Raw genomic sequence first — 8,402 nt, forward strand, 5'->3', positions numbered from 1 at the left:
CCGGTGTCTTCCAATGATGAATATGGCCTTGGCATATGGCCTTGGCAAATGGCCTTGGCTTCTTAGCCTTCTCAGCCTATCTTCCCACTTTGTGTTGGCCTTATTTGGAGGACACACCCTAACAGTTCTCAGGCTGCACCACACAGGTCTCAGGAACCACTGTGACCTCATTCCTTTCTTCTTTGTAGCAGGAGAGCAGGTCAGAGGGAGACTGAACAATATAGATAGGCCCAACTTTAAAACTCATTCTGATTAAAAACAAAAACAAAAGGAACGCTAAATAATTCTGCCATAATTATAGTCCTAGTAACTGATAACAGTCAATTCAAGTGAATAGAAGACGGAGGCCTACTAGCCCATGATCCTTCAGAATATCTGATTCTGCTGACTGCCCAATTTATGAATTAAATATCATCAAATAATCTTCATTAAACTTAATTTGTCTGGGCTTTCCTTTGAACGGTCCCTAGGAGACAGAATTGTGCAGACCTTGGAATCACATCTTTTACCATCTCTGCCTCACTCATGTCTCACTAGAGCTGTTTTGTGTGATCCTGGGGCACTTTTGTCCCCTTCCCTGAAGCACAGAATTCTCCATCTTTAACTGATTTTCTTTCAAGTACTTCTAGGCTCCTCCATTTCCTTCCCTCATTCCAGGAATCCTCACCTCCATAGGGGGCTGGGGCTACTGGGCTCCGAGGTTAGGAGCCTCGCTCACAAATGGTCTTTCACCGTCCAGGAGCCAGGGGAGCTGAGCTCAGGGGTACCCATAACACATCTCCCTCTAGAGCTCCATAGCATTCTTCCTTTTGAGAATAAGGAGGGTCTGCCCTTACCTGGACTGTGTCCAGAGACAGAGGCCTGAGGGCAGTACCAGCCCCCTTCACACAGGGCCTCTGGGGAGCTCAGGCCAGCCTGGGAGCAGAACCAGCCAGCTGGGCATGGTTGGCAGTCCTTCACAGAAGTAGCACCTGGCATGGTCAGGAGGGAGCCTGCAGGTGCACACTGGGAGTTGGAATGGGTGGTTTCCCAGATAGAGACCCACGATGGTCTATCTCGTGATGGCTTTTCAGCTTCCTTCACTCACTCTCACAGAGAGTGCTCATGAACTTGAGAGCCATCGCTCAGGCTCAGATGATAACACTCCCTCTTTCTCAGCCATGTCTCTGTCTCACCCCTCTCTGCCACCTTCATCCAGATGCTGGACCACGCCTTGGATCGCATGAGGCATCCTTACAAACCATGTATTCCACACTAGTCCTGTGTAGTCTACATCCTGATTCCTCATGAGTGTCTTCCGTGTCCTTCCCCAGGAGACCCCCAAGGCTGGGCCCCAGCTCCTCTTGTCTCAAAGGCCTAGAGCAGACCTCACGCATTAGAGACCTACCAGGGGCACATGGAACAGGATGGGGGCTTCCCTGGGGACAGAAGTGGCCTGCAGGACAGAGGTCTCCTGTAATCCCATCAGTGGGATTCGGGACAGATGCTCCATGATTGCAGTAGAACCCAGCACTACAGAGCCCTGATGGGGTAACCAACCCAGGCAGGAGACAGTAGGACCCTAGAGAGAACAACAGGATGGGCCTGAGATGGAGCTGAAGGGTTCGGGTGTTTCCCTTCAGGGCCAATTTCCTAAGACACTCTTGGGCCTCGTTGGAACCAGACCTGAGGCACAGACTCACTGGATAAGGGAGGGCATGGCTTAATGTGGTCAGGAGAGCAGAGAGAGACCTCTCGAGTCTCTGACCCTTACCTGGTTCACAGGGGCTGCAGTCTGACCGATGGACTCCCCCTCTCTGTGGCTTGTACGTGCCCCGGGGACAAGGGAACTGAGAGGCAAAGGTGGTGGAGGCTGGGCAGTAATGGCCAGCAGGACACTCGTTCCCTGCCACAGAAGAGGTGTTGGCTGGGCAGAAGAAACTGCAGAGAGAAGAGAGGAAGGGCCAGAGGGCTGGGTCAGGAGGCCCTGCATCCTGATGGCAGCTGGAGGTCACCTGAGTCCTACACTACGGCCTTCCTGAGGCGTGGCTTGGTGTGGGACACATCTCTGCATAGCCCATTGCTAAGGGTGTGGGGCTAAGGGGGCAAAAATGGCATCAATAGATGTCAAATAAACAGACTCAGATTGGAAGTGTGGAATAACTCATCGATGCTCAACAAAGTTATCAAAAGACGCAGAGACTGGTGGGGAGGGAGAGCCCTGGACTCGTCTGTGACTTCTTCCAGGTACAGAAGCCTCAAGTCCAAGGGATAAGTCCCAGCCCCAGCTTGGCCACCTCCTGAAGCAGGAATGTACATTGTATGTGCAGAGACTAGAAGGGCCAGGGGACTGTCTCAAAACTCACCCCTGCGGGCAGGGTTGACAGCGGCCTTGGGCAACCAGGGCGTTGTGGGTACCAGCTGGGCATGGCTTTGGTGAGACAGTGCCTGATGGGCAAAAGTGTCCTGCATGGGGAAGTAAACAGCACAGATCAGAGCAACCTTAGTCATAACTCAGGGCTTGAAGTTGCCAGGCACCGGTGTTGTTGCCTAAGGCCTTGACCTCTGCTGGGTGACAGGCAGAGGGGGTGAACTCACACTTGACTCTGGAGAGTTCTCATTCCAACCTTCCCAGGTTTTTTCATTAGCCATAGAGAGTACCTGCAGGACATGGGCCACTGGTCCCATCCTCCAGCGAGTTGTTGGGGACAAGGGCTCCCTGGAGGCAGAAGAAGCCTTCACTGCAGGGCCCAGAAGGGTGGGCCAGGCCCGCAGAGGCACAGTAATGGCCAGGCAGACACGGAGAGCAAGCAGCCTGCAGGAGAAGTTAGAAGTGATCCACTGATACCCAACAAAGATATCCAAAGACAGCAGATTCAGTAGAGTGATGGACATTCTTCTGTGTCTTCTTCCAATCACAGAAGCCTCAGGGTGAAGGAGACTCATGACTCGATTTCTGCCAGGACAGGGAACTAGAATCTCTTCAGGAAGGGTCTTAAGAATGCTTGTTGAGAGATCCAAGACCATCCTCCTTGCATTCCTGCTCCTCACAGCCAGCCTGCCCCCCAACAGATGTTCACAGCTCTCTGCCAGTACAGTCTCAGGACAGATGCCCACCCCATCTCTATGACCTCAACTATCTACCTAGCAAGCTCTTGGGTGGCCAAGAACTTACTCACTTACCCTCCAAACTATTCAGTCAGCATTGCCCTTTCTCCCTCTCCCCCTTCCTTCTTCTTTACGTCCATGCCATTTTGTACTCTGACCAATAAGCATCAGGGGGTGCCCAGCTGCTCCTGTATCTCTGATGGCCTCCAGGACTCCCCACCCTCCCAAATCTCCTTGAAGGTTTCAGTCTCCAGCTCATAGCTGTGCCAGGTCAGGTACACACATGGTGGTGGCCACTCTGTGACTACAGCAGTGTGCAAGCCAGGCTCCCTGGGTCTGTGGCCCTTACATTGTGGACAAGAAACAGGGTAACATTCAGTAAAGAGGTAAATGAGGCTGCTGTGTGTTTAACGGAGCCAGGACAAACTTCCTTGGATAGTGACTTTGATAATGAACCAAAGAAGGAAGGCATCTTGCCACATGACCCAGATCTCCAGTGCCAGCTGTAATCTTTGGTTTGGGGATCAGTGTGGTCTGATCAAACAGAGCCCACCCCACACCTGCCCTCTTGGCCCAGGTTATGGTTTCCCTACCTCTGAGCCAAGCTTAGTCCACGGTCCAAAGGTGCCAGGTGGGCAGGGCTGAGGCAGGGCTGAACCTCTAGGGCAGTGGTGTCCCGGGGGACAAGGACCAGCATTTTCTGGAACCAAGATGTGGGTTCAGCTATTGGGAAGGATATAAGAAGGCAGCCTAGTAGCCCCCCTGAGTTCCTGGTGGGGATGCTAGCCTATGGGATTGAGCTGCTGTTTCTTAGTACACTGAAGCACCCCTCCCCTAGGCTCCACCTTCTGCCTCCTGCCCCACTTAAACTTCTGGCCACCTCGGGGAGGGCGGAGTTTTCTTAATGATGGCTGCATTCTCTGCAAGGGACATTGTGAGTGGGGCAGGGCTCTTCCTGGGAGGTTTAACTCTGGGAGTCTGGAGGCTTCACAGTGTCCGGTACTGATGGAGGAGCTCACTGGGTAACTGTCCATTCTTTTACCTGCTGTAGGGTCTGAGTAGGTATCCTATGTAGGTTCATATTCTGCATTTCCCAGGGGCTTCCGGCAGAGCAGGGCAGTTTCTAGCTACATGGCTGCAATTTCTCCCTTGTCTTTCCTCCCCTTGCATGGGCCACGTGCCAAGAGGCCAGTGGGTGACTGAGCTGAGGAACTGGCTACTTCTCAGCTGGTTCCTAGCAGACCTCGCCTTCAGAGCTGGGGGATGAGCTATGCATGGAGAGAATGCCCCAGCGCTGCTACTGTCAGAAATTTGGTGTGACTCTTGCGGGGGGGGGGGGGGGGGGGGTGGACCTTTGGAGTGACAGAAATTTGCCCCAATTGGCCTATTTATCCAGCCTTGTATCTGCTTGTGTGCCACTGGACATGGAGCTCTTTCTTTCTGGACCTCAGCCTCCTTGTCTGCAGAGAGTGCTTTAAAGGGATAGAAGAGTTTGTCCTTTCTTCACAGAATACCCAGAAAACTGAGTGTCTCACTGTGTTTTCTAGACACATGTCACATGGATTTCAAAGGACATGACCCCAGGAGATTCTAACTACTGTGGTGGTCCCTTGACTACACATGAGAAACACCTGAAGGCTCACCACAGTGACTGTCACTCCGATTTAATGCCCTGTCCTGTTCTGAGCATGTGATTCAGAGTTCCTGGTGACTGAAGGTATAGTCTGGCTGAGAACTTCTAACCAACAACTCCCAGGGTAAGCTTCCTTTGGCCAGCCTTAGTTTATGACATAGAAGATCTTTGTAGCTCTGCCCAGGATTAGGGAGTTGGTGGCATGGCTACAAGCAAGACCCGTGTTCATCCCTGAGCCAGAGTTTCATACCATCATGCAATGGGAATCTAGAAGCATCTCCTAAGACAGATAGACAGCTCCGTGGGAAAGAACAGAAGGTTCAGTCTCTCTGAGTCAACCCAACAGAAGACAGGAGACTCTGAACACCCCAACTTCCTAATTGGGGTCTAGGAAGTCAGTGTGGGATACCTTCAGTGCCAGCCTCTGGGTTGGGTCGTGTTGAGCCTCTGGTGCAGAAGAAGCCCTCCCAGCACTGCCCTCCAGCCTCTGTGGCATTGGCCCTGGGACAAAACCTGCCCCCATCGCAAGCCCGGCACTCTGCCAGGCTGTTCAGCCCTGGTTCATAGCCATAGGTGCCTGGGGGACAGGGTTGCCAATCCAGACCAGTGCCTTCAGAACAGAAGAAGCCTGTGGATGGAGCAGAGGTAAAGGGTAGGCCCAGAAAGTTGGGGGCGGGGGTGGAAGAGGAAGGGATTCCCTGGTGGGGGAGGGGAGGCATGGACAGCAGGGGGGTTTGGTCTGTTATGAGTTTCTTCTTTTTTTTAAAGTTTATTTATTATGTATACAGTGTTCTGTTTGCATGTATGCCTGCATTCCAGAAGAGGGAGCCAGATCTCAATATAGGTGGTTGAGAGCCACCATGTGGTTGCTGGGAATTGAACTCAGGACCTCTGGAAGAACAGCCAGCACTCTTAACCTCTAAGCCATCTCTCCAACCCCTGTTATGAGTTTCTGCACAAGATATGAGAGCAGCTCAACTGCAGGGAGCATGTGCTGTGATGGGAGCACACAGCCAAGCCCGGGGGTACCTTGAGACTCAAAGAAGGCCTGATGGAAGTGAGTGGCCGAATGGGTGGGTAGCAATAGCCCATGGCCCCATCCCCTAGCTTGAAGACCCTTGGGCCAATTAGCAGGGCTGCTGGATGCTCACTAACCTCTGGGACACAGCTGCGGCCTCATCCCTGGAACACAGTAGCGACCACTTGGACAGATGAGACATTCTGTTGCAGCAGCATGGGAAGCATAAGAGCCAGGAGGGCATGGAGTGATGTCTACCATTCCCCAAGGACAGAAGTGCCCAGGAAGGCAAGATCTTCCAGAAAGACTCTCCATGAGGATAGCAGGGGCAGTTCCCCCAGTGCAGGGGACACTGGACAAATGTGAGAAAATAAAAAGGCTTCAGTTTAAGGTACCACCTGAGCAACATGTAGCCTGAAGCAGAGGGTTGACTTTGAGTAGCCCTTGAGGACCCAGATCAGGTCAGTGACTGGGACCTTCCTTTCTTGTTCTCTCTCTCTCTCTCTCTCTCTCTCTCTCTCTCTCTCTCTCTCTCTCTCTCTCTCAGAGCAAAGGGTACTTTATTTTGGTTCATAGTTCAAGGTCACAGTCCATCATGGCAGAGAAATACAGCAGCAGCAGCTTGAGGCAACAGGCCACATTGCATACACAGTCAAGAAGCAGAGAGTGAGGAATGCTTGCGCTTAGCTCAATTTCTCCTTTTCACACAATCTAGTATCACGGGCCAGGATCTTAGGGAATGGTGCCACCCACAGTGGGCAAGTCTTCTCACTTCAATTAATCTAATCACCTTTCTTGCTCTCTTGTCCATCTCCCCGTCATGGTCTCTGCCCTCAGACTGGCCTTACTGAGTCTGAAAGGAGGCAACAATGTGGTCTGGGACCACAGTCTATTCCCTGAAGCCCTCAGTGGCCTTGTCTGCGAGGCTTTGGGTCCTGGCATGGCTTGGGCAGTGGATAGCCTTCCTCAGATACACTGCAGGGGTTTCTTCTTGCTCTCTGGCTGTCCCCAGGTGGAACAGACCCCTGCATATCTACAGATAACCCCTCTCTAGACCTGGGAAGAGACGAGTATTGTGCCTACCCTAGGAAGCAGGGTGTTGGCCAGGTTGGTAGGAGGCCCCCAGGGCAGAGTTGTCCTACAGAGCACTGCTGGCATCCTTCCGGGGCTCTGGTTCCTTCTGAAGACCAAGTTCCAGGTGGGCATGGGGCTGGGACTGGGGCCCCTGCAGGATCAGGGACTCAGAGAAGTAGCCACATTGTCCCCCCGCAGGCTCCTGTGTCCTGGGGTCTTCCCTCCCCACAAACCAGGACAAGAATTCTTTCTCAGCAGCAGGAAGGGGGACACTTAAGTTGTGTGGAATAGTGTCACAGGGATGTTAATCCTTAGACTAAGTTTCCTAAGTTTACTTCTGCAAGGGTTTGACGCTGGCAGGGGTAGGTTTGGTGAGGGGTGGGGCTTGTGGCAAAATTCTATGCTCAACCTTTTAGCTCAGTCATGGCTATAAAGCAGAACTATTATGGCCTGTGTGAGGATCAGGAAACAGCATCTGAGGGGAGCAGGGGGCTGACAATAAAGGAACCTTCTCACCCTCCCAGAATAACTATGGTGTCCTTGGGGTGGGAGGTACCCTCAAGACAGTAGTGCCCTGGTGGGCAGCGAAGGCCTCCAGCTCCATCCGTGGGATCCTTTCTGGAAGCTCCTGCTTTGCACCAGTGCCCAGCCGCACAAACTCCTGAGAGAAGGGGTGTCTGGTCAGCATGGTCATCAAGCTCCTTGCTGGAGACCATGATGGGATTAAGCTCAGCCTAAGCTTTCCCTGCAGCAAGGCCATGGGATATGGCGTCTCTGACCTGAGGCCAGTGTGGCATGGGCTTGGGGGATTCAGGCCTTCCTGAATTAGTTAGCTCAGAAGTCCCAGGGAAGCTTTTCGGAGTCAGGTCCCAGTTTGAGAGGTGTCAGAGATGGTCAGTGGCCAGGCCTATGTTTCTCTCATGGATCTATTTTTTACAGAAGCCGCCTGCCTCCCAAATCAGCACACTAGGGGCATGTGACAAAGAGTCTAAGGTCCCTCAAGAAGAACGCAAAAGGGAGTGGAGAGTCCTCTGCAAGTGGACCGCTAAGACGCTGCTCTGCCTCAGCAAAGGGTGCTGTGATGAGAACTTCCCAGTCTCAGTGATGTCAGAGAATCTTTCCAGAACCAGGCAGCGACCTGACCCCTGGGATGAGGATGGGACATCGTGCTATAGACTCTTCTCTGCCCCACACACCCTAGCTGCTCTGACTCAGTAGTGAGAGCCAAATAGTTTATCTAAGAGACACATTCTTACCACTTGTCCCCACTCAGGTCCACTTCCTCCCACGGCCTCTTGTGCCCACCCCACCCCCCAAAACCCTGCTTTGTACCCGTGGGAGCCGTGATCCCAGCCCGTGAGCAGAATTTCCCAGCGGGGCACAGCTGGCACTCGGTGATGCTTGTTAGACCTTTCTGAGGACCGTACGTGCCCACCGGGCAGCTGTGGTGCATGGCCTTGGCTGTGCCTACAGGGCAGTAATATCCTCGAGGACATGGGTACAAGCTGAAGTCCTGGACAGGTCCGGAGCTGGAGTCACAGTAATAGCCTGGAAGAAGTGAGGACGGCTGATGAAGCAGGGCCCCTCCCT

The 8,402-nt window shown here is 52.9% G+C and overlaps 1 long non-coding RNA gene across 1 annotated transcript; it reads right to left on the reverse strand.

Moving 5' to 3' along the window:
• Positions 1-2,653: 2,653 nt before the first annotated feature.
• On the reverse strand, positions 2,654-5,318 carry LOC143267185 (uncharacterized). The gene is made up of 3 exons (XR_013042099.1): positions 5,130-5,318; positions 3,681-3,787; positions 2,654-2,794 (listed from the first exon to the last, which is right to left on the reverse strand). It is a non-coding gene; the product is annotated as an uncharacterized LOC143267185 (long non-coding RNA).
• Between the last annotated feature and the right edge of the window lie 3,084 nt (positions 5,319-8,402).

The sequence above is a fragment of the Peromyscus maniculatus genome, chromosome 9, assembly GCF_049852395.1.
Source record: "Peromyscus maniculatus bairdii isolate BWxNUB_F1_BW_parent chromosome 9, HU_Pman_BW_mat_3.1, whole genome shotgun sequence".
Taxonomy (NCBI): Eukaryota; Metazoa; Chordata; class Mammalia; order Rodentia; family Cricetidae; genus Peromyscus; species Peromyscus maniculatus.